The sequence below is a fragment of the Equus asinus genome, chromosome 11 (assembly GCF_041296235.1).
Source record: "Equus asinus isolate D_3611 breed Donkey chromosome 11, EquAss-T2T_v2, whole genome shotgun sequence".
NCBI lineage: Eukaryota > Metazoa > Chordata > Mammalia > Perissodactyla > Equidae > Equus > Equus asinus.
Window position 1 is genome coordinate 7,068,476 of NC_091800.1, and position 27,504 is coordinate 7,095,979.

The following is a 27,504-nucleotide window of genomic DNA, read 5'->3' on the forward strand; positions in this document are numbered from 1 at the left end:
TTTATAACAATCAGACTTAAGAAAGAAGTACATGAGGGGCTGAGCCACCCAGATTCCCCTGCACCCACTTCAGTGCCTGGCACACTGTGGAAAATGTGTAAAAACTGCTGGGTTTTGAATTGAAAGTGACTAGGTAACCATGTAATAAAACAAGTTTCCCGGCAAAGCTTTTTTTTTTTTTTTTTTAAGCTGAGGAAGATTCACCCTGTGCTAACATCCGCTGCCAATCTTCCTGTTTGTTTTTTTTTTTTATGTGAGCCACCACCACAGCATGGCCACTGACAGATGAGTCATGTAGGTTCCATGTCCAGGAACCAAACTCAGGCTGCAGAAGTGGAGCACACCAAACTTAACCACTAGGCCACTGGGCCTGGCCCCTGCAAAGCATTTTTAATATTATTTTCCAAAGTTAAGCCGCAGCATCTGAGACTAAAATAATCTTCAAGGTCGAATTTACTCTTATGTTTTCTAGTAATTACTCTTTACAGAAGCCATCAGAATTCCCAGGTTTTTCTTCTGTGGGAGAATAAAAGACACTTAAGCCTATGTCTCTCTAGTTTATTTTTACATCCTCAGGGACTAGCACCACGTCTGGAATAGAGGAATTACTTAACAAATTTTTTAGAACAGATGAATAATCTAACTTCTATATTAATAATCTGATTCTCTGCTCTGATCTAATTAATGATTGCATAAGTACCCAATAAACAGTAAATTAGTTACCTCATAAAGACTACTCAACAAGAAGTAATCTAGACAACCTTGAAACACAAAGTCTTCCTCCAGTCCTGGTTGGCAAATTTAGCTGTCTAACTTCTGATTTTGAGATCAAGCTTGGTTTTCTTCAGACTTTCTAATTCTAAAACAGAGGGCAATGAAATGGCCCTCTGGTACTGACATTTTCAATTGAGAATAAAATTCTACTCTCTCCTTGGCTGACTGTCTAAACTGCCCTAAATTGGCAATATAGACTTTCAGTCCTATTGTATTTGCCAGACAATATGACTTCAAACTCTTTGCCCTCCAATCCTCATTCCTCTTCCCCTACAAAAGAGGGAAAACAAAAACAAACTACTACCAACATCACCATAACAAAATACTCCATTTCAGGATTAACACAAGCAACCAACAGGACTAGACAGTAAGAGAACACCCTCTCCTACAAGGGCAGAGTAAATAATCTTTTCAGGCGCACATGGAACATATATCAAGATAGACAATATCCTGGGCCATAAAACAAACCTCAACAAATTTAAAAGAACTGAAACCTTCTGGAATGTATTCTCCCACTACAATGGAATAAAACAGAAATCAAAGATAACAGGGAAATCTCCAAACACTTGGAAACTAAACAGCACACTTCTAAATAATCCACAGATCGAAGAGGAAGTCTAAAGGGAAATTTTAAAAATACAATTAACTGAATGAAAATGAAAATGCAACATATCAAGATTTGTAGCACACAGCTAAAGCAGTTTTCTGAGGACAATTTATAGCATGAAGTGCATACATAAGGAAAGAAGAAACTTCTCAAAGAATAATCTAAGCTCCTGCCTCAAGAACCTAGAAAAAGAGCAAAATAAATCCAAGGCAAACAGAAGAAAGGAAATAATAAAGGTAAGAGCAGATATAAAAGAATTTAAAAACAGAAAAATAGAGAAAATCAATTAAACCAAGAGCTGGTTTCTTTCAAAACACAGGTAAAATTCACAAACTTCTAACAAGACTGACAAAGAGAAAAAAGATAGAAGACACAATATACCAATATTAGGAATGAAACAAGATGTAACTGTTGACCTGGCAGACTTCAAAAGGGTAAGAGAATACTATGAACAACTCTGCAAATTCAACAACTTAGACAAAATGGACCAGTTCCTGAAAAACACACAGACTACCACAACTCACACAATATGAAATAGAGAACTTCAACAGCCCTTAACCATTAACAAAACTGAATTTGCATCTTCAAAACTCCCCAAAAAGAAACCTCCAGGTCCACATGGTCTTACTAAAGAATTCTACCAAATATTTAAAGAAGAATTAATACCAACTCTGTACTCTCTCTTGCAGGAAATGGAAAGCTCTCTTCCAGCTTCATTTTATGAAGGTATTATTACCCTGATACAAAAACCAGATGGCCCCAAAAACAAACAAACAGAACTATAGACCAATACCCTTCATGAATATAGACACAGGAACGTTTAACAAAATAGAGCAGAATTCAGCATTGCATAAAAATAATTATACACATGACCACATGGGGTTTATTCCATTTGGGTTTATTCCAGGGACTGAAGACTGGTTCAATATTTGAAAACTAATCAATATAATCCACCATATTAACAGGTTAAAGAAGAAAAATCATATGATCTTATCAATTGATTCAAAAAAGCATTTGATAAAGTTTAACACCCATTCATCATTTAAAAAATTCAGACAGGAAGAGAGGTAAACTTCCTCAACTTGATAAGGAGCATTTAGCAAAAACCCACAGCTAACATTATATTAATGGCACAAGACGGGATGCTTTACCCCCCAAGATCAAGAACAAGAGGCGAGGGTGTCTGCTCTCACCACTCTTATTCAACATAGTGCTAGAAGTTCTAGCCAGTGCAACGCAACAAGAAAAGGAAATAAAAGCCACCAAGATTGGAAAGGAAGAAATTAAGCCATCCCTATTTGCAGATGACAGGATTGTCTATATAGAAAATTGCAAGGAATATACCAAAAAACTCCTAGAACAAATGAGTGCACTCTATAAGGTTGCAGGATACAAGCTAGACATACCAAAAAATCCATTTTCTTCTATATACTAGCAATGAACAAGTGGACACCAAAATTAAAAACACAATACCATTCATAATTGTTCAAAAAATTGAACTACTTAAGTTTAAATCTAAGAAAGCATGTACAGGAATGACGTGCTGAAAACTACACAATGCTGATGCAAGAAATGGAGAGACCTGCTTTGTTCATTGATTACAAGATTCAACATTGTAAAGTTGTCAATTCTCTCCCAATTCCAGCAAGATTTTTTGTAGATATCGAGAAGATTATCTAAAATTAATACAGAAAGGGAAAGGAGCTAGAATAGCTAAAATAATTTTGAGAAAGAATAAAGTGGGATGAATCAGTCTACTCAATTTCAAGACTTATATAGCTATAGTAATCAAGACTGTGATTGTCTGAGGAACAGACACACAGCTCAATGGAACAGAAAAGAGTACTCAGAAACAGACCTACACAAACATGCCCAACCGATTTTTGATACAGATGCAAACGCAAACGAATAGATGAGAGACAGCCTTTCCAGCAAAAAAAGTGCTGAAGCAATAAGACATCCACAGGCAAAAACGAAAACAAAACAAAAAACACAAACAACCATGACCTCAATCTCACACTTTATCCAAAAATTAACTCAAATGGATCATGGACTTACATGTAAAATGTAAAAGTATAAAACTTTTAGAAAAAAAGAAAAGAAAACCTTTGGGATCTAGGGATAGGCAAAGAGTTCTTAGACTTGACACCAAAAGTAAGATCCATAAAAGGAAAAATCAATAGACTAGACTTCATTAAAATTAAAAACTTTTATTCTCCAAAAAGCCCTGTTACGAGGCTGAAAAAAAAAATAACCAATAGAGTCAGAGAACATATTTGCAAGCCACATGTTGAAAAAAAACTAGTATCTTCAGAGAATTATGCTGAACGGAAAAAGCCAATTCCAAATATACTATATGAGTCCAAGTTTACAACATTTTTGAAATGACAAAATTATATGGAGAACAAATCAGTGGTTGCCAGAGGTAAAGAAGAGTCGGGGCGGGAGGAAAGTGGGTGTAGCTATAAAGGGACAACACGAAGGATCCTTGTGGTGACGGACACGTTCTGCATCTTGACTCTATCAAGGTCAATATCCTGGGTGTGATATTGTACTATATCATGTAAATATCATTGTGCTATATCATGCAAGTGAATCTACGATCATGTCAAAATACAGAGTTTAACTTTAAAAATTAATGAACAAGAATTTTAAACTCTTCATGAATAAAATTACAACCTTAACTCTCAAATCTCCATTGTCTTCTTCTGCCAACTCTTGCCTCTTCTGTGTCAGATGCTGACTTTTCCAACATTAACGCCAGCTAATGAAAACAATCTAAGTACCACTGCTGTCTTCCACACAACCAATCACCAGGAGTTAGGGATGCCTTCAATCTCAAAGTTCAAAAACATTTTACAGAGACCTTTACTCGAATACACAAACCTCCTAACTGATGCAGACAGGTTCACCAGGAGAGCCCAAGATCAGTGCTGAAGTCTGTCTGAACTCCAGTGCAGATTACCCAGTCAGGCGCCAGCAAGTCCATGTAGCCAGTTCCCTGTTGGGCCATTGACAGCTATCAGACCCCTGCGCTGCTTCCTTGAAACCATTCACTAGCCCCTGTAACATTCCCACTGTTTGCATCACACTGTGGGAGAAGGAGGATGTACTGCAGTTATAAGACCATACAGGAGACACACAGAAGAGTTTCTCTGATTTACGCAGGGAACCAAAAACTGTCCAAAATCATTCCATGGCTCACAGCCCAGCCATTATAAGGTCCAAAATCCTTCTGTGGCTTAACCGTCCAGCCACAAGAAAAAAAAACCAAAGGTGGAACCAGGACTTTGGTCTGAAAGAAGGGAGAGAGGGGTATCCAGAGGCAGGCTTGTGACAACACATTTCGGATCAGTGGCACATAGCCTTCCCAGCAGTGATTTTCCTTGCTCCGCCCTCCACACAGAAGCAGCAAGTGCGTTCCATCCACCCTACAGGTTCTGAGGTAAGGGTCACCACATCACCATCTTCCTTCACCTCTTTCCTGATGGCACCACTGAATACATGAAGCAGCCAACGGGCAATGCTTTCCAAGTGCCTCTGCACTCAGACGACGCAGCAGCTACTTCCTTGGGAATCTGAAACCAGCCAGATCTCCTAGTGAGCAGTGAGTGAATCCTGACATGAATCTGAATTCCCGGCCTTCTGAGGTGAAAGCTGTGGGATCCTCCCAATGGGGAAACATCTTCCAACCAAAAATCCATGAGAAACGTGCTCTAAGTTAATTCTTTCTGAATTCTGCATCAGTGAGCAAGGAAGGGAAGGGTTCACTAACCAGGCACGGGTAATAACTGGTTATTGAAGGACCACTGCATGATCCACTTCTCTTTAAAACAATCACATAAAAAACACACTTGCACGAAAGAAAGTAACACAAACATGTGCTTTAGAGAGTTGTTTTTTTTTAATCCTTTCTCAGGAACGACTGAAGTGCTTTCCAGGCTTTTCCAGGTGCCCTGGAAGGACACAGAGAAGGCGGTTGTCCCCGTATAGTCTGACAAGGGCCCAGGAACCCTCCAGCTGAACCAGGTCTCTTTTCAGTATTCTTTATCCCAGACTGATCAGCACAGATATCCACTATCTTTATCTCAGAAGAAAAGTGTCCCAATTGTCACAAAGCACTCTTAAAAATCCCCAGCCAGAGAAAAACAGGTGCACCATGTAGACAGTAAGATCTGGCTTCTAGAAGCTACTTTCCAGGAAAGCCTAGAAAACAGAGCTGTCCTGCTGACAACAGGCATTTCCTTCTTCCTTTAGAGTCCTCATCGCGGAAAGAAAAGAAAAACTGAGAGATCAGTAGTATCCACCCACAAAAATAAGAAAAGGCTATTCGACTCCTGTAGTAGGAAAGCAACAAAAATGAAACCATTGACTTGACTAATTCAAATTCAGTAGGCCAGCATGCACTGAAATTTAATAAGCCACTATGCTTTAGAATAATTGTTGCATGGGGTTTGACTTAATTAATCTCAGCAGGCTTGAAAACAGCCCCCAGGAAGTCAACGTGATAAATTTCCTTCAGACGTGCTGGTATGAAAATGTAAGTGACTATGCCACCAAATCAGACATATTTAGGCACTGGCAGTAGTACTATATGGCTTGACCTATCCACCTATAAGCACTGACCTCGTAATGCTGGACCATTCTAAGTTCTGTGCACCTCTCGAAGGTTTCTGGGTCAGCACCCATTCAGGATGAGCACCTTGGATGAGGGGGCAGACTAGAAATAAAGATTAGGAAAAGCAGAAAGAGTTGTTGCTTCCTCCTATGAAATTACCTCTCTGTGAGAAGGACGGCAGACAGCACTCTGAGTCCTGAGTACTGAGTCCTCATTTTGAGTGGAGCCACATGAAGCACAGACGGTCTGCAGGCAGAACAGCAGACAGGACAGCAGAGCAGGGACTGAGGAGCACACACACTCTCTCACTACCTCTGGGCCCCAGTTCCCTGGAAGCAGAAGATTCTAGCCTGAAAAGAAAAGTCCACAGGAGTGAACCTCGGTCCCTCTCCTGCCATCCAATAGAGAGATTCGGTGAGACGGAATTGGGGTGAGGGTGTAAGCACTGCCTGAATTATTGCTGAGACTGGACGCTGTACGCATGCACTCAGCACCCACGCCTTGCCCTGGCTGCAACAGCGTCTATGTTTATATATGAACAGTCGGCCCCTACAACTCAATGAGCGTTGTCATTACCCACAAGCCAACGTGGCTTATGGGAGCACAAGACACTCTGCTGGGTACACGGTATTTCAAAAGCTGAGTCTGGAGATGGTGCCTGCCTTCAGACGGCTTAACACTGAGCAGAGCTGTTTATACTGATGCTGGTTAGTGAGGAGCGCAGCTGGAAATATGAATGTAACCCAAAAGGGCAACTTGATTCCACAAGCTACAAGTTTATAAATCAGTCTTCTTACTCACACTTGCCATGACTTGTCATTAAAAAACTAAATGTTCAAAACTAGCTGCCACTTTTCTTATTCAGAATTCCACTGTGTTATTTACTTAGTGAGGCCAGGAGTCTAAGACTCGACTTGGAGGGGAACTTTATACGATCAGCATCTCATTCCACGTCACACTGGTATATCATTCTGGCTCCATTATATACCAACACACACACACACACACACACACACCCAGATCACAGCCAAGAACTGGAGTTGGACACAGCAAAGTACCCAATCCTTTCCCAGGAAGTATAGGACACCACGGTGCTGGCAGCGTGGCCTAAGGACAGAGAGATACACTCTCATGCCAGAGCTGAACCCGACTTGGTAAAATAAGCCAGCTCTTCAGTAAGATGAGCCAAGCAACCCACTCTGGGGAGTTCAGATCTGCTTTAGAAAAGTCAAAGGCAGAAAAAGCACAGCAAACAGGTCTGGCAGATCACATACTATTTTTCCTAGTGTATTTTGGATTACTTGTTAACCTCAAATTTTTTTTAACTAAAATGTATTTTTAACTTTTCTCATTTTAAATATATAATCCTTTTGATAACTGAAGCTGTAGATATTAATGTATCCCCTCCTTCTTCATTGTCTTGAATGAAGGTTTGGGATGTTATTTCAGAAGGATCCATGCAACATTTAAGCAAGGGCAATTCCTTTGAAGGCCTGTATTTCTAAAGCCTATTCAGGCCATGGGTAAGACGAGTGATAATGGAAGACCACACAACAGAGGCCAGTCTTTACCATAATACTGAGCTACTTGTGCACAGGCTATACAAAAGTCTCCCCAATGGTGGATTTTCACTTAGTAATTGGGCAGCAGAACAAACATAGTGAATCAATTAATTTCACTGGCAACACACATTTAAATGTACCAGGGCCACTCTAACAGCAGACATCAGTTACTTGCATGCCCCGTACAGCAGAGCAAAACCAAAATGTAATCTGACTTTACCACAGAAGGAGAAGAAATCATGAGCTCGAGATATGAATTCGCCTATTTCTCATTTCTTTAATTAATTTGGCCACACGACTAGAACTGATTCCAGAGGAAAAGAAATTAGAAACCCACAGAACTTAAACTGGATCACAGATTTCATTCTGAGGACACTAACTGCAGATTACTTCCTCCAGTCTCCTGGTCCCAGGCAAAGCGGATTTTAATAACTTGTCAGGATGTTCCAGAATAATCATTGCATGGGGTTTGATTTAATTACTCTCAGCAGGGTGCAAAGAAGGCTCGTGAAGTTCACATGAAAAATGTCCTTCAGATGTTCTGTTATTAAAAAGTCGAGTAATTGTATTAGCAAAAGAGAGAGGTACAGAGAAGGCTGCAGTTATAAATCAAAACCGAAAGAAATACTTTATACATGCTTCATGCTTTATACTTGACGGGGAGAGACAGTCTCTCCACAGTAGGAAAAGATGAGATAAAACCGCCAGCTCTGTGTTTGGTGCTGAGCAGGTGCTCACCAAGATTTCCTGAATTAATGAAACACTGAATGAAGGTTGAATGAATGTGTGCGACAGGACAGAGTATGCAAAAAGATTCTATGTTCTTTCAAATGATGGTTAGAAATCCGTACTTTATAATATAAGGACACTTAGATCCTAGAAGACAGGTCAGACACCAAAGAGAGACCAAGTCTTGAGATGTACTGTGTGTTTGAAAAGTGGCATTTAGGTACAAATGATACATTACAGCAGGTACAGAATCCTGGGTGCCCCATTCCCATTCCCATCCACACTGTAAAGCATCGCTACTTCGTGATTTTACAGTCTGGTTACATTCCAAAAATTCAAGTTTTTCTGTAGAGAGGTGAGGAATGGTGCCTGGCGCTGGGAAGGCTGACCTGGGGGGGTTGGATGGGAAGGCTGTGTGCTCTGTTTACAGCACGACATCACATCCTTGCATCAAGGGTGTTGAGAACCAGATGTGAGGATCCACCACACTTGAGGCTATTTCACCTCCAATTCTCAGAACAAAGCCGGGACCACGAGGAGATCTCCAAACCAAAAAGCATTCGACATTCAACCAATACTCATCAAGTAACTGAAATGGCGCTGCTTCTCCCCGTCCTAACACAAAACCATCGAAGCCCCCACCAGCAGAGGAGCCCCACCAGCAGAGGAGCCCCCACCAGCAGAGGAGCCCCTACCAGCAGAGGAACCCCCACCAGCACATGAGCCCTCACCAGCAGAGGAGCCCCCGCCAGCACACGAGCCCCCACCAGCAGAGGAGCCCCCGCCAGAACACGAGCCCCCACCAGCAGAGGAGCCCCCACCAGCAGAGGAGCCCCCACCAGCACACAAGCCCTCACCAGCAGGAGCCCCCACCAGCAGAGGAGGCCCCACCAGCACACAAGCCCTCACCAGCAGGAGCCCCCACCAGCAGAGGAGCCCCTACCAGCACAGGAGCCCCCACCAGGACAGGAGCCCCCACCAGCACACGTGCCCCCACAACACACAAGCCCCACCATCAGCATACAAGCCTCCACCAGCACACGAGCCCCCACCAGCAGCACACGAGCCTCCACCAGCAGACAAACCCCCAGCAGCACACGAGCTCCCAGCAGCAGACGTATAGTAAGCACTTACTGTGTGCCTGGCACTCTTAGTACTTCACAGGATCAACTACCTTCATCCTCACAACAGCCTATGACAGTGGTTCCCAAACTTTACCGCATATGGGAAGATTCTAAAAATTCCAAGTTAGGTTACGCCCAAAACCAATCATGATATTTGAGGGTAGGAGTAGGCATCAAATTTTTTAAAGATTTCCCAGGTAATTCCAATGTGCAGCAAAGTTTGAAACTTACCTAAGAGATGGGTACCGTTCTATCTATATTTTTCAGAAAAGGCAACTGAGGCAGGGAGACGTTAACGTCTTGCCAAGATCACACTGCTGGCAAACAGCAGAGTTGGGATCTGAACCCAGGTTATTTGACTACTGTCAAATACAAAGAAATCACGTCAGGTAAAGGTGTTATAGAAATAATAGAAAAGCTGGTATGCAATGAAATGAAGTGGGGTGGGAAGAGAAATTGTGAGGATGTACGCTGGGCAAAGAAGTACAAGAAATGCAGACGGCTGTCGACTTGAGGTGAATCTCACACAGTGCAACCTGGTAGGAACATAGTTCCAACTATAGTGTGGCCATGAAGAGCAGCTGTCCAGGAACTCTGGAACACACATGTTCTAGAACAGCGGCTCTCAAGCTCTAGTGTACATGAAAACCACCTGGAAGCCTTGTTAAAATGCTGGGCTCCGGGCCGGCCCAGTGGCACAGTGGTTAAGTTCGCACGTTCCTCTTCGGCGGCCCGGGGTTCACCGGTTCGGATCCCGGGTGTGGACATGGCACCATTTGGCAAGCCATGCTGTGGTAGGCGTCCCACGTATAAGTAGAGGAAGATGGGCACGGATGTTAGCTCAGGGCCAGTCTTCCTCAGCAAAAAGAGGAGGATTGGCAGCAGATGTTAGCTCAGGGCTAATCTTCCTCAAAAAATAAATAAATAAATAAATAATAAATGCTGGGCCCCACCCCAGAATTTCTCCTTCAGTAGGTCTGGGAGAGAACAGTAGAGTTGCTTTTCTAACAAAGCCCCAAGTGACACAGACACAGCCACTGCTCTAGGCACACCAAAACAGTCATGAATGATGAGCTGGGGGCTGCAGGTGAACTGTTTGAGGGTCCCTAGAGTCGAGAAGCTGAAGTCTTGACCTCTGCTTGCTCTGTCCCGAGGGGCTGGAATGTGTCCCTCTGTCAGCTCCCTCCCCAGTCTGCTCACTCCTGTTACCATTTAGCCCAGGCTGTAGTTAGCTCCTCCTCCAGGAAGCCTTCCTGGATCCTCAGCCTCTCATGTGCTCTCTCCTAACACCCTCCCCATAAACTGATTGCTACACCTGCTGTGTGTTTCAAGACTTTGCTTTCACACGTCTACCTCTCCACTGGACAAGAATAGTGAGCCTCCTCTTGAGGAAAGGGGCTTTTCCTGAGTCTCTTTCCATCTTCAGTATCTAGCACAAGGCCTGGCACAGAAAAGGTGCACAGTAAGTGTGCACATATGAACACCCCATCCCACGAGGAAGAGCAGAAATGGGCAAACTTCTGCAGCAGCCATAGAGACAGTCCCAATACACAAATGGGACGTGTTTCGTTTATCTCTGTCTCTCCACGTCATACGTCGTGGCTACGTACTAGGGCCTGACCTCAGAAACTTGTCTAATGTGAGTGAATCGTAACTTTAACACTCAAGTACCAGACTGCTCGCTGTTCCTCTTAATACACAACAACAATCTCTGTGCGAGACTGTGATCGAAGTCCAGTACCAGACACACGTCTCCCTCCCCGCCCCCTGCCCGCTGCGTAACAGTCAACTCTCGCACTGGCCCTCCTCTGCACCTGTCCTAGGCGGTAAGCAAAGATCCCAATTTCCCAGTTTCTTACGGGCTGCCTCCCTCCACTGACACTTTCCAGTCTGGTCCCTTCAGCCCTGTGTTCTACTTTTCTCCAAGGACAGCTTGCCAATCCTAGGAAACAAACTGTCTCAGTGTTACGGGGTGAGGGAAAGGCTGGCCCCTCCCTCCCTCTCCACCTCCGCGTGCAGAGCCCTCTTAGAGCTCCCGAATCTGGCTGAATCCAGAGTGAGGACGACGGGGGTGTTTCCAGTCCAGATGTGGCAGGCTAGAGAGGAAGATATTTCGAGTCAGGCACATGGTCCCTGAAATTACAATGTTGAGCTCTCATTTCTTCCACAATGACACAGACTGGTCCTGTTGCAGGGAAATGGGCGGAGATCATTTCTGACCAAGAAATCAGGTCCTTTAAGGTCCCAGTTAGATGAGGTAACAGTCCTATGTCCCAGAAATCTGAACACTATGACCACAGGATGGGTCATTACCTGTGTCCACAAATGCTGACATCCAGACCACAGCAAATTGCCACAAGCATGCATTAGAAATGCAGACCATTCTCTTTCCATTCCTGGCACTGCCACAGCCCCAGTGTTGTCTTAGGCACCATCAGAAAGCCCAATCTGCACGTGAAGTGAGCCGGCACGAGGACCGGCCTGGGAACTCCTGGGAGCCCTCATGGTCACCTTGCCCCTGCCCTTCCTCTCAGGTTCCAACTTCGGTCAGCAAGCAGGAATCATCTAGTTTGTAAAAGGCACGTGGGAACAGTGCTGCCTGAGGGAGTTACAAGCCACAGAGGACACAGACACAGGGCAGCAGGCACACAGCCTCCTGAGCCAGGCAGCCTGTGTTCAAATCTCAGTCTTGTCATTTACTGTGGGGCTCTGACCACAACACCAACCTGAGCCTCCACTTCTACAACTGTGAAAGGGGAGCAGTAAAACTGAACTTCCTCTTCAGTTGCAACGATCCTCATCTGAACCACAGAAGAGACAACGACTTGAGCGAATGTTTCCTCAGTTCTCCCAGGGATGGCACACAACCACCCATCTCTTTTTAGAAGCTAAGAGAGAAGTTAATTATGTGAACACATGCCTTGGGGCATTAGGTTTAACTCTGTCAATTGAGCATCATGGGTAAACAACACCCTCCAATTCCCTGAGGGTTCCTAGAGAAAGGCATTCAACAGACAGGAAGGAGCAGAGCTGGGAATCAGGAGGGCAGAGTGGAGTCCAAGAGGAGAGGAGGGCACGGCAGAGCCAACAAAGAAACAACCAACTTGACAGGTTCTCCTCGCCCCACTGCTGCTTTATCTGAGATGCAGAGGTAACGGAAATCATGTGAGCACTTTTGTACTAATGCCTTTCTCTCCACAAATGAAAAATACAATCAAATATTCCAGTTACTGATTTTCACATTGTCATATATTACATGATTTTCCTCTAGAAAGCAATGTACATTTCGTGTTCTTTCCTGGTGTTTTGGAAATAACAAAAATCTTTCTTTCTAACATATCTGAATTTATACTTGCGTGATTTTATGATCCCATTTATGCCATTATATATCTCAAAGCAAACATTTTTTAAATGTTTAGCTTTCAGACAAAAAAAAAAAGAAAAAGAAAACCACTGACCATTTCCATCCTAAATGAATTCTTCCAACGCCTCTTAGCTCAGGAAGGGATGGGGAAAGAAGGTTGACTGGCTTTCAGCAGCAGGCAGAGGTCAACCCACCACGCTGTAGGGCCAGGCCTCAAGAGCCAGGGACTAGAGCCAGCAGATCCAGGATCTCAGGCCAGCTCTACTGTGCCACTGCTGTCCCTTGGACACATCATTTTATTTCTCTAGCCCATAGTTTCCTCATCTGTGGAATGTCAGGTCCCTTCCAGCTATTAAATTATAGAACCTTACCAACACTCTGCTTCAGTATCTGCAAAAGTAGAAATACGTGCCTCCAACTTTCAGGAAGGCGAAGACTAACAAAAACATATTTGAACAAGGCTTTAAAATTACATAATGAGGGGCCGGCCCTGTGGCCGAGTAGTTAAGTTCACGTGCTCTCCTTCGGCGGCTCAGGGTTTCATTGGTTCGGATCCTGGGCACGGACATGGCACTGCTCATCAGGCCATGCTGAGGCAGCATCCCACACAGCACAGCCAGAAGGACCTACAACTAGAATATACAGCTATGTACTGGGGGGCTTTGGGAAGAAGAAGAAAAAAAAAGACTGGCAACAGATGTGAGCTCAGGGCCAATCTTTAAAAAAGAAAATTACATAATGAAATAGAAATAAACAAGACTCATAAAATCACAGGGCTATCAGGGACCCTAAAGGTCTGGCCAGCTAAAGTGAAACTGAACTCTCAACACATGGAGGGAGACGGCTGGCAATGGTGTTTTTTATGAAGCTTTCTTCTGCGCTTCCTGCAGCTAGGAGGGCCGGTGCCTTCTCTTCAGGAAAGCAGGCTGGAAATGAGCACGAATTCAGTCAGCGCGGGCAGTGTCCCAGGCTTTCTGAGGGATATCAGGCATTAGGTTTTCCCCATACACTGTCCTACAGGTATAGATATTATGTCTCCCACTGGTATAAACTGCAGTATACATAAAATGTGCAAATAATGACCTCACTTCCAAAGCTGAAACCCAGCCCACCTCTGAGTTCAAAAGGTCCTGTTGCATGGAAGCTCGGCTGCCCAGTGAGAAGGGCTCCCCCACTACACAGCCACCAGAAACTGGTCCTGCTACTTAACTCCTCTGAGCCTCCTTTTTCTCATTGGTAATATGGGGCCAGTAAGAGTATCTACGTTCCAGGGGTGTGAGGAGGATTAATGAGTTATCACTGCCTGTAAGGCCCTCAGAAGAGCGCTGGCCCACACTCAGTGTTCAAGAAATGCTACCTAATATTCACAGGCCTACCAATGCTGACACGATTCAAGAACGACGTGTACACTAACAATAAACTAACAGAAAAAGAACTCAAGAACTCTATCCCATTCACAATCGCAACGAAAAGAATAAAATACCTTGGGATAAACTTAACCAAGGAAGTGAAGGATCTATACAATGAAAACTACAAGACTTTCTTGAAAGAAATTGACGATGACATAAAGAGATGGAAAGACATTCCTTGCACATGGATTGGAAGAATAAACATAGTTAAAATGTCCATACTACCCAAAGCAATATACAGATTCAATGCTATCCCAATCAGAATCCCAAGAACATTCTTCACAGAAATTCAACAAACAATCCTAAAATTCATATGGGGGAACAAAAGACCACGAATTGCTAAAGCAATCTTGAGCAAGAAAAACAAAGCCGGCGGAATCACAATCCCTGATTTCAAAACATACTACAAAGCTACAGTGATCAAAACAGCATGGTACTGGTACAAAAACAGGTGCACAGATCAATGGAACAGAATTGAAAGCCCAGAGATAAAACCACACATCTATGGACAGCTAATCTTCGACAAAGGAGCAGAGGGCCTACAATGGAGAAAAGAAAGTCTCTTCAACAAATGGTGCTGGGAAAACTGGACAGCCACATGCAAAAGATTGAAAATCGACCATTCTTTTTCACCACACACCAAAATAAACTCAAAATGGATCAAAGACCTAAAGATTAGGCCTGAGACAATAAGTCTTTTGGAAGAGAATATAGGTAGTACACTCTTTGACATCAGTTTCAAAAGAATCTTTTCGGACACTGTAACTCCTCAGTTGAGGGAAACAATAGAAAGAATAAACAAATGGGACTTCATCAGACTAAAGAGCTTCTTCAAGGCAAGGGAAAACAGAATTGAAACAAAAAAACAGCTCACTAATTGGGAAAAAATATTTACAAGCCACTTATCCGACAAAGGGTTAATCTCCATAATATACAAAGAACTCACACTGCTTAACAACAAAAAAACAAACAACCCGATCAAAAAATGGGCAGAGGACATGAACAGACATTTCTCAAAAGAAGATATGAATATGGCCAATAGACACATGAAAAGATGTTCATCATCGCTAATCATCAGGGAAATGCAAATCAAAACTACACTAAGATATCACCTTACCCCCGTTAGATTGGCAAAAACATCCAAAACCAAGAACGACAAATGTTGGAGAGGTTGTGGAGAAAGAGGAACCCTCATACACTGTTGGTGGGAATGCAAACTGGTACAGCCACTATGGAAAACAGTATGGAGATTTCTCAAAAAGTTAAAAATAGAAATACCCTATGACCCAGCCATCCCATTACTGGGTATCTATCCTAAGAACCTGATATCAGATATCTCAAGAGTCCGTTGCACCCCTATGTTCATCGCAGCATTATTTACAATAGCCAAGACGTGGAACCAGCCTACATGCCCAGAAACTGATGATTGGATAAAGAAGATGTGGTATATATACACAATGGAATACTACTCAGCCATAAAAAAAGACGAAATTGGCCCATTCACAACAATGTGGATGGACCTCGAGGGCATTATGTTAAGCGAAATAAGTCAGTCAGAGAAAGACGAACTCTATATGACTCCACTCATAGGTGGAAATTAGTATATTGAGAAGGAGATCTGATCGGTGGTTACCAGGGAAAAGGGGGGGTGGGGGGAGGGCACGGAGGGGGTAGTGGTGTACCCACAACATGACTAACAAAAATGTACAACTGAAATTTCACAAGCCTGTAATCCATCATAACATTAATAAAAAAAAAAAAAAAAAAAAAAAAGAACGACGTGTACAACACCACTTCAGTAAGAAAACAAACAGAAACAGGAGCAGAAGGGAGGTCCTGAAATCCAGAGCACTCCCAGGGAAACGCAGCTGCTCGCTGCCTCCTCCTCCTGACACTTTCAGACCTTCTGAAATAAAGATGTCTGCAAGGTAATGGAGGACTGTCTGGAAGAAGGAAAAGGAATCCAGGGATGGGATGGCGATGGAGTAGGAATAATCACAACCTAAGGAACTGAAACAAGGTGTGCCGTGGAGGCTGTGGCAGGCTGCGGCTGGGAAAGCACTTGTCAGGGAGAAGTAGGTGAAAGGCAAGGAAGGCCGAGGGGGAGAAACTGGGGAGAGAATGAAGACTCTACACATGCACAGGAGCACAAATCAAAAAGGAGATCAGCAAGCTGGGTGGCAGGCAGATGGCAAATTTGAGGGCCAAAGGGGGTAGATGAAAATGAAAATATTGGATAATAAGAAATAGCCACATAAAACTCTAAAGGATGGGGGGAGGGGTTAGAGGCAAGGTCCAGCCGCCCTTGGAGGGGTGCATAATTAACAGGCACCCGGAGAACAATGCAGGGAGGAAGTCTGGAAGATGGGGGAGGGGGACATAAAGAGAAAAGAAGCATTTGTTAGGAAAAGGGGAAAAATAAAACTGAGTGAAATATCCGTTCCTGTCAGCAAAGGAGAGCAAAGAACTGGGAGACCAGGAGGGGGTAACAGGGAAGAAAACACCAGGCACCGTAGAAAACGAGGAGGGGGTGGAGGATAGACGAATATGGAGAGCCTTGGGAACAAGTGCTAAATAAATTCAAATTATCATACCGTTTATCAATATTATTATACAACGCTGGGAAGCAACTAACCGACAGAGTTTTGTTGGTTTGGTCTGGTTTGTTTTTTCGCACTTGGAGGGAGGGGAAATTTACTTAGGCTCTGTAACTTTGCACAGTCAGCCGGTGGCCCGCCAGCACAGGTCACCTGAGTTGCCCAGACGTGGGCAGCAGCCTGGCCTCTATCCTCCTGGGGCTGGTGTGTCAATTCCCCCACCTCGTCAACAGAAATGGAACCAAAGCAACTCACGCCCTCCAACCAAGAAACGACAGACACCGGGTCCCACTGTCTTTCTGGTGAAGAGAGACTCAGTTGGGCCCGGGAAGGAAACTTGCTTTCGGAGCTAAGCTCTCCAGCCGCATCCCTCTCGGTCCCCCGGACGCAGCAGACCTGGGCGGGCGCTGGCCGCCGGAGGGAGCTGAGCGTTAAAGGGGCTCCGGGCCGCACCGGGCTCCCCGAACCTCTGTCCGCCCTCCTGGCGCAATCTCGCAGGCCCGGCCGGCGAGCCGGAGCGCGGGTAAAGTTTCAGGGCAACCCCTGGAAGGGTGGTGCTGGAGACGGCCTTTTCCAAGAACGCCGCCTGCACGCCCTCCCCGGGGCAGCGCCGCCGGGCGGGCGCAAGGGCGCCGAGCAGCCAGCGCAGGGCGCCAACAGGTGGGCAGCCCGGCGGCCCCGAGAATCGGAGAGGAGAGAGCAGGCGTCCTCAGGCTACGAAACCCATCGTCTGGGGCTAATTCCTCTCCCGGGGTTCCCAGCTAACAGCCCCCGACGCCCGCCCCGCGCCAGCCCGCAGAGCCGCGCGCCCCCGGCGCAGCCTCACCTCACGCGGCCCCCACTCGGCAGAGCTTCCAGAGTCGGCGGATCCAAGACGTCCCTGCGACCCAGGGCTGGTCCCAGTCCCGCGGAGCTCCGAGCACGCCGGGCTGCCGGAGGAGGCTCCGCTCCCGCGCGCGGTCTCGAGGCTGGCGGCGGGCGGAGCGGCCACCGGAGAAAGCGCGGCGCCGAATCCCCGCCCGCGCCGCAGCCGCCGGCTCCCCAGGCCACGCCCCCGGCCGGGCCCCCCAGACCACGCCCCAACCGGGTTCTCCCGGCCCCAGACCACGCCCCAGCCCGGTTCTCCCGACCCGGCCACGCCCCCTACCCGGCCCCAGACCACGCCCCAAAAGGGTTCTCCCGACCCGGCCCCAGACTACGACCCTAGGACGGTTCTCGTCCCCGGCCGGGCGATGCCCCCCACTCCTAGACTAAGCCCGGCTCCCTCGTAGGCCACCACGCCGCCAGCCCGGCTACCTCCACCATCCTCCCATCCAATTCCCAATCTCCCCTCACCCCCCATCAGGGTATACCCCCCCGCCACGCCCCCTGCCCTGCTACACTCCCCCCCACCATAGCTCCTATTCTCCTCAGCTACACGCCCCCTAGTCCGGCTCCCTTCTGTCCACCCCAGCGCCTCCCCCCTACCACCCCCACAAGTCCGGCCCGGTAAACTAGGCTTTCCCTCCCACCCCCATCAACCTCCCAGCCTAGTCCAGGGCCGGAGGAGACGTCGCGTCGCCCGGGCAACCGCCCCCCACTGCCCGCTCGATCCCCTGGGTCTGGACCAGGAGTTCACTCTAGGTAAGGCGCCATGGCTGTGCTTTTTTGAGCAAAGGAAACACTAGGTGAGGATTTTTTTAAGCTACGCGTCTCCCCAGGGCAAGTCTTACGTGGACTGTTTCGGTGAATGCATTCAAAGAACTATCACCTTTCCTATGTGGCTCAAGGCCTAGTCATTAATTTACGTGAAAACCACCGAGCAAAGCGAACCCTTCTGCGTTGGGATCTGGGCCCCAAATATTCCATGATTATTTCCTGATATGCAGCTAATGGAATTCATAAAATAAATTCTTTTAAAAACGATCGTTTTTTAGATAATTCATTTGATGGGTTATGATGGACCAGCCCTATTGTTATAAACATGTATTGCTTTTATAATCAAAGAACAGTAACCACTATTTTAAAACTAAAAAACATATAAAATTATTAAATTACCCATTGAAAAGTCAAAATTAATTTCATATATGCTGTTTTAAATGGTGAAAAAATTATTCTGTATGATACTAAAATGGTGGATATGTCATTGTGCATTTGTCAAAACCCACAGAATGTACACCAACAAGAGTGAGCCCTCAGGTAAACTGGACTTTAGTTAATAATAATTATCAATATTAGCTCATCACTTGTAACAGATGTACCACACTGATGTAAGATAATAATAGGAGAAATTGGGGGCGGGGCCAGAGTTGAAGAAGAAGGAACTCTCCTTTCCATTCAGTTTTTCTGTAAACCTGAAATTGCTCTAAAAAATAGTCTATTAATTAAAGCACATACACCAAAGTATTAATGGTAATTATCTCTGGGTAGTGGAAATATGGGCAAATTTTTACGTTATTGTTTGAATCTTTATTGAAATTCCCGAAATTTTAGACCAGCATCTATTTTTAAAGCAGAAAAAAGTATGATAAAAATAAACTATCAAAATTTTAGAGACATAGCATGAGAGGCTAATATCAAATATTCCATTTTATTTCTACATTATATAACTTAAAATCTTCATAAAGCTTTCATAAACGTTAAAAATGAAATCTATTTTAGTATTGTTAGAAAAAGAATATCAAGAGCTAAAATGAGAGTTTTTTAAATTATCTCTTTAGAATTAGCATAAATCTGAGGAAAAAATTTTGATTTTTGTTTTTGAAAAATCTGTGTCTAAAAAAGGATCATTTCTGCCTGCTTGGAAACCAGTATTAATATTTACATGCAACACTTTTTCTAGTGAAGAATGCCAAGAATACTATGCCATGTTCTTGGGTAAAATAGGCCTGGCCCTCAGATAAATGGATTTCTGCAGCCCCTAGACGTGTCTGCTTCCCTGACACCAGCGGCCCTGGGCAAGCTCTGTTCCTTTCTGAGTTTCAGCTTCGTCCTCAGTGAAAAGAGAAACCTCCCTCTCTGGACTGTTCGGAAAATAGCAAACTTCAATACTAAGACTTCTGGTACCGTAGCACGTAGAGGTGCTCAATCATTATTAGTTCCTCCTTTAAAAAATGCATTTTTCAGAGTTTTAGTGGGACTCTTGAGCTCCTGGGATAAAAGATATTTCTGGTTTTAGATTACTAACTCATTGGAGCAAGGCAGCACGGTTCCAGGGAAAACTCATCGATCTGACATGGAGAGACCGGGCGCTGCAAACCCAGCACCATCACCAGCCATACGCATCAAGTGCATAAATCACCAGACTTCTCTGGATCTCACTTTTCTGATCTGTTAAATGAGAGATTCGGACCAGCGATCCCTCTCTAGGTTTCCTTCTGCTTCCATCATTTCATGGGGAATCTGGGTGTGGCTTCTGAGAGAAAAGGCCTAAATCTCCTATGGTGACCTCCCTCTCTGCCCACAGGACTAGCCATCACTCACCAACATGCTAACAAAGCTGACATCAGCATTCTGCCTTTGCTGCAAATGGGAACCTCCAGAGGTTTCTTTGAACTTTTTTCCTCTCAGTGATCTACTGGTACCCAACTCTGACTAACAGCCTAAACTGTACCAGTGGCCAATCCAAAGATTTCAGCAAAGCTTCATCATAATACCACTGCGCTTTCTGCAGGATGATGTCCAGGCATAGAAATGACCGTCTCTTACCAAGGTGCACTTTTTTTTCACATAATAACATCTCTGAAATTATAATGTGTCTTTCCGTTAATATTTATTGAGCACTTAATATGCTGTGTCCTTTACATTCATTATCCCTTAAAGCCTCAAAGCAGCCCTTGAGGTACTATTATCATTCTTGTATTGTAGATGGGGAAAACAAAGTTCAGAGAAGTTGCATGAATTGCCTAAGAGCACATGGCTAGTAAATGCTGGAGCCAGGATTTCATTTCACCCTCCCGCTTTTAAACACTACGAAGAAAGCAGGACTGTGAGTTCCTCCAAGGTTCTGAAGAAGCATTGTTGTATCAGTCTGCTCAAAGTCCCCACTCCTCCTGGGTTCTCTGGAGAAGCAGCAAGGGAGGAAAGTGTTATGGACTGAATGTTTGTGTCCCCACAAGACTCATATGTGGAAGTCCCAACCCCTAATGAGATGGTTTTAGGATGGGACTTTTGAAAGCTAAGTAGGTTTAGATGAAGTCTTGAGGGTAGGGCCCCATGATAGGATTGTAACCATGAGACCAGTTTAAACAGACCCCATCTTATCAACAGAAACTGCAGGTCATGGAGCCAGAGCATGTACAGAGGAGAAAATCTAGACCTGAAATAACACCCGGAACCAAAGATTCTTTCCCCCCTGAACCAAAGGACCTGGACAAGATTGGAACTTGAAAGCCGGGCTCTCATCAGAAGCAAGCAGTCCATCGTGTAGGAAGATCCAGTGTTCAAGCCCCTTCCACACCATAAATATTTAAAGCCCTCCAATCGAAACCCGCCCCACCAGGGCTTCTGCGTCCCAGCCTATTCCCCTCACTTCCTAGATTTCCCCCCAAACTCTGGATCAGGGAGACAGAATTGAGAGCCTTGCGGTCTGTCTCCTTGCTGGTCAACCTCGCAACAAAGCCTTTTCTTTTCTCAAAAGCCAGTAAGTATTGGCTTTTATGCACAGCAGGCAGCAGACTCCCTTTTTGTTGGGTAACAGGGTTAGTCCCTTATAAGAAAAGGAAGATGGACCACAGTGCTGGTCACTCGCGCTCTCCCGTGACAGGATACAGGAAGAAGGGGCCATCTGCAAGCCAGGAAGGGGGCTCTCACCAAACGTTGTGTTAGCGCCTTCATCTGGGACTTCTCAGCCTCTAGAATCCGAGGGAAATAAATTCCTGTTGTTTAAGCCACCCACTCTGTGGTATTTTGTCATGACAGCCCAAGCTGACTAATACAGAAAGGAAACTCCTTTCTACTCATTTTAGATTTTGTCTTTGAGGAGCTGCCACAAAGTAACGTTCTGGTCTCAGGCCTTACCCTCTACAGCCATAGGAGTTACCTGACTGCTGGGAGAAATCCACTGGTCCACCCACCTTGATAGAACGGACCTAATTCGTTACTCATTTAGTAGTAATTTACTAAAGCACAGAGGAGTCACTCTTTTCTAACCTCTCCACCCAGACTACTTCAGGGAGCGATCTGGGGTCAGTGTCTCTGCCTCAGAGACACTGTCACCTGCATGGGGTGACTGAAGGTCCACACCTGGCTAAGGGAGCAGAATATTAGCAAGAACTTTTCCCATAAACCTGAAGTCACATTCTCCAATTGACTTTATGGGCAATGTCACTGACATTTTTATCTTCATCTGTCACTCTCCAGCGTCTTGTTTTTTAATTGGTTGTGAAGGTGGGAGGGGGAGAAAACGGAGATTGACTGGCCCACAACTGCCCCTGCAGCGGAAGGTAAGACCTGAGAAGCCGGAGCGTCTTCCACGCCAGCCCTGTGGCTTCGGGAACATTCCTTAACCTCACTGTGACTCTCTCTTTATCTATGACACATCGTGGTGCAGATTAAGTGTGATGATGGATGTAAGGTCACTCAGGCCTGGCACATGGTAAAATGCTTAGTAAATAGCGGCTGTCATTATTGATTAGAACAGATAAGAAGGATTTGCTGTCTTTTATTCTACAGTTTATTAGAGCAGACATCTCTCTAAGCTTTCTAGGATGAAAGAATGATGTTTGGTCTTTGTTGAATTATTTTAACACATGCATGTCTATTTGGGGGAGAGTAGAGAGAGTCCAACTAATTTGGGGAGAGAGAGAAAAGCATTTTCCTTGCTCTTTGCCCAGGCATGGGGCATCGAGGCCAATGGGACTAGAGAGCACGGAGGAGATGGGCCAGAAGCCAGCTCCAGCATCCATCTGCAGTGCCCTCCCTGTGTGCTCAGCGAAAGGGAGGCTTTCACGCCTGGATCTGGAGGGAACGTGATGGCAAGGCAGCCATAAGAAAGAGAGGAGAATGAGCAGTGAAACAGAGGCTCCAGCTTTCTAACCTGCCCACAGAAGTTGTTCATAGCCACTGGGATGAGGAGGGAAGCAGCCACGTCTGCAACTGCCTGATTCCAAAGTGGTTCTAAAAGCTCGTTAAGACCCCTTTCCGGTCTTTGAACTGTGCATCTAGGATTCGAGAGTATACGTTGACTACACGGAAGAGACTTTTCCAGAGCAGTTCTCCATAAGCAAAGTCTTTCTCTTTGCCTTAATCAGGCCACTCCTGAAATCCTTTCTTCTTTATTAAATTGCCATGATTGATACCCTCATCTACCAGTTTTTGTTTTCACTCTGACCCCTTCATGGTGACACAGTATGCCTTAATCCTCTGCGTGATGTGACCTCTACCCTTGGTGATGGAGCCCTGGCTTCAGGGGTGGGCAGATCTGGCATAAAGTCCCCCTTTCACCTTTCACTAGCTAGGTGGCCTTGGATAAGCTCTTTTGAACCTTAGTTTCTTCATCTGTAGTTTAGAAATAGTAATACCTGCCCTGTTGTGACGGGGATTAAATGAGATAATCTCTGCAAAGAGTTTAGAGTCACCTGACCTACAGAGAGGATGTGACACAAATGGCTACTAGGAGCGCATACACAGGCACACCCACGCTCGCCTAATGGACGCAGCGTCTTCTCAAGGCTCACCTCAGGCTCACTTGTTCTTTGAAGCCTTCCCTGACTTCCCAGTTAGGGTTCATTACTGCATACTCGGTGATACCCCAAGACTCAGACACAGTTCTGTTTTAGCACTGACCAGAGATTAGGAGCTCCTTGAGGGCAGTAAATATAATATAATATATATATATATATATATTTTTTTTTTAGTTAATACTTTATTTTTTAGAGCAGTTTTTGGTTTACAGAAAAGTTGACCAGAGAGCACAGAAAGTCCGCACATATCCCCCTTTCCTCTGACAGTTTCCGTGATTATTAACATCTGAGGTCAGCGTGGCACATTCGTCACAGTTGGTGAGCCAATACTGATACATTATTATTAACCCCGCCCACAGCTTACACTAGGCTCACTCTTCCTGTTAGCCAAGTCTATAGGTTTTGACAAATGCAAGCTGTCACACATCTAACACCACTCTATCACTGCCCTAAAAATCCCCTGTGCTCCCCCTGTCCAGCCCTCCCTGCCCTCTAACCCTGGCAACCACTGGGCTTGCTACCATCTCCATAATTTTGCCTTTTCCGGGATACCATATAGTTGGAACTGTACAGTATGTAGCCTTAGGTAGCATCAATTACTTGATCTATGGTGGCACCCTGAGACTTCAGACACACTTCTTTTAGCACTGATCAAAGAGATTATGATCTCCTTCAGGACAGTACTTTTTTTCTTTTACTTTATTTATTTACTTTGGGATCTCCCACAATACTAGGTACATAGTAGGTACTAGGTAGTCAATAAAATAATAATAAGTGATAGTAATAATACACTATGAGCTATTATTACATGCTTAAAAGTATATTACACACTTTAAGAATGGTATTTAAATGAAAAAAAAGCAGTTCCTAAAATCAGAGATCTGACTGTCTAGGCAGGCCGCCAGTTCTTTTTAGCTGATTTTTATAAGTCCTTTAAAACAATAATTCTTTTCAACTCCAAAATTCTAACCAAACTCTTAATGTCCTCCATAGCCCACAACTATAATTTGAGATGAATCGTGTGACCAGTTTTGAATTTCAGCTCTGACCAAACTCTTCCTTTTTACAACCCAAGTTAATTCTTTTTTTTCCCCACTGACTTCAAAAGTGCAGGAGAACAGACGGGGGAGTGCGTGCTGATTCACTGTTTACTCCTAAGCAGCCGTGAATAATGAGGAACAAGTTACGGAGACAGTTCTATTATAGTGAATCTTAAAACAGAGGCTTACTTCATAGATCAGAATATTAACTATGGAATATTCACAGCAAACCTCTAGACCTGGGTAGTTAGGGAGGACGAATAAATGGATGTACTAGGAAACTGAACTATAATAATAGAATCATATTCGTAGAGGTTGGAGAAAACAGTGGTAAAGGCATACACTGACCAAAGACACTTGGAGAAGTCCTTAGACAGGAACCCAAGGGTTCTGGCAGCTTCTTGGACTTACTGCATTGTTTGAGATATATAAATTGCTTCCTGAACATTTTTCAGAATTAAACTGCTACTGTTTCCAATAATAAGACTGCAATGACTCATCTTGGTTATGATGGCTAACATCCTCTGGCCAGAGCATACTTTGGGCTTATTTCCATCCCTTCATTCAATCTGCAGAATGAGAACACAGGTTTTGGGATCAGACAGAGCTGAATTTGAATCCCACCCTGCCACTTAGTAGCTGAGTGACTCAGAGCAAGTTATTTTATACCTCTTAGCTTCACATATTTAAAAATGGAGATATAACTTAGATTCTGTGCAGTACAAAAATCTGACATGTACAGCTGGATGAATGTGTGTGTGTGTGAGTATGTTGGACAGACCCTAAGGTGACCCTCAATGATGCCTGCCTCTTGGGGTTTGTGTCTTCATATAAGCCACTCCCCCTGAGTGCAGACAGAATCTGCCATTTTCACCTAACCAATAGAATACGGCAAAGATGATAGGCTATCACTCCTATGATTATGTTCTGTTATATAGACCCCATCTCAGCAGACTAGAGACAGAGACTCTTGCTGCTGGCTTGATGAAGTAAGTGGCCGCGTTGGAGAAGCCTGCATGGCGAGGAACTGTGAGCAGCCTCTAGGACCTGGAGGCAGTCTCCAGCCAACAGCCATCAAAAAACTGGGGCTGCCAGTGATACAGCCGCAAGGAAACAAGTTCTGCCAACAAACTGAATGGGTTTGGGAGCAGTTTCTTCCCCACTCAAGCTTCCTGATTAGAACACAGTCCAGCTCATATCTTGACTGCAACTCAGAGTGGAGGACCCAGCTAAGCTATGCCCAGACTCTTGATCCATGGAAACTGACAGAAAATACACACAGGCTGTTTTAACCCACTAAGTTTGTGGTAATTTGTTTTCACATCACAGAAAAGTAATACAATATCAATGTAAACACCAGGCTGATCAAAATATAGAACATTTCTAGCCCTCAGAAGGTGGCCTCGTGTGCTCTCCTAGTTAGCAATACTCACCATCTCAAGGGTAAAGATTATTCTAACCGCTATCACCATAAATTAGTTCTGTTTCTTTTTGGACTTCACATAAATGGAATCATGCAGTATGTATTCTTTTGTGTCTGACTTCTTTTACTTAATGTTATGTCTATGAGAGTCATCCCTGTTCCATGTAGGGCATTCTTTTCCATTGCTGTGTAGTATTCCACTGTTTGAATATACCATGTCCTATCTTACGTTGATGGACAATTAGATTGTTTCCACTATTGATTATTATGCTTCCATGAACATTCTCAAACATGCTCTTAGAAAAAAAAAAATCACGCTTCTTTTGGGTATATACCCAGAAGTGGTATTACTGGATCATAGAGTTTGCACTTGTTTACCTTTATTTGGGACTGCCAAACATTTTTTCAGAATGGTTGTATCACTTTACATTCTCACAAGTGATTTAGTAGAGTTCCGGGTGCTCCACCACCTTCATTAACACTTGGTATTGTCTTAGCCTCAGTTTTCTGTCAGAAAAATAGGGATAACAGTAGTACTCATTACCCAGAGTTGTTGTGACCATTAAGAGAGAACATATATAAATCTCCTCATGAAAAAGTACTTGTTTCACAAATGGTACACACGTATTTCCATTTTGCTCACCAGGTCACACAGGTAAAAGTGGCTGCGCTGGGATTCAAACCCTATGGGACAAATTCCAAACTCCATCCTCTTTCCACCACACCCCTACAAGGCCACTTCCCAGACATTTTTAATGGGCATCAATCTCCACAAATATTTCAAAATTATCTCGTCTTTTAGACTGTTCTCCTGCACAGATCCCCAGGAAGTATGTGCTCTTTCCTCACGACTTAAAAGATAGATAGAGCTGGCACTCAACAATGTGGAGGGTATTTGTGATCTCTTTCACAGAAAATGTCCACACTCTCTCTTGCAGTTTGCTGGGAGCAGTCCCTCCACCAGACACCTCTGTGGAAAGTGGGAGGCTGCCTGTGCTGATCTCTTCGTCCACAGAGCTTACTTTATTCATGGTTAGTTCTAAATGGTCAACTTCTTCACTTTTCTGCCACTCGTCAACAGACTATTGGCTCTATTACTTATTCCTTGTCTATATGACACGAATAAGTTCTGTTCACAAAGAAAGGTAAGCGTGAGGACTGTGTGATGGTGGCAGCACAGGAGAAACCCAGTAAGTAAAGCCTAGTGCTGTGGGCCCAGCAGCCCAAAGACAGGACGGCAGATGGACGATGTGGCTCACACGTCACTGGTCCCGGGATCACACAATGGCCTCTTTGGAAATCCCAGAGACACGGGGCCAGCCAGCGTGAAGGGCCAACGCGTTTGTAATGCGCTGCAATGTTATAATGTTGATTTAATGTTTGTGGGGGAAGAAATGCAGATGAAATGAAGTGAGGTTGAGGACATTATCTAGAGAGGATGCCCTAGTCTCAACTCAGAGAACGGAAGCAGGCATGAGCACAGAGCACAGACGTAATACAACTTTTTTCAGACATATAGTCAGTATCGCTTGTTTTCCACATTTGCCTTTATCACATTCAACTACGTTGGGTTTTGAGAATACGTGAAAGTTAGA

The 27,504-nt window shown here is 44.6% G+C and overlaps 1 protein-coding gene across 7 annotated transcripts in view; it reads right to left on the bottom strand.

The window, feature by feature from the left end:
* Positions 1–27,504, bottom strand: part of SPATA13 (spermatogenesis associated 13) — a 343,666-nt gene that overhangs the window by 136,761 nt on the left and 179,401 nt on the right. For 2 of the 7 annotated variants that reach the window (XM_014843214.3, XM_014843215.3), the window contains exon 1: positions 17,611–17,816. The exons of the other annotated variants lie outside the window; for them this stretch is intronic. The gene's annotated coding sequence lies outside the window, so the exon portion shown is untranslated. Of the gene's footprint in view, positions 1–17,610; positions 17,817–27,504 lie in introns of those variants that run through there. 7 annotated transcript variants of the gene reach the window in all.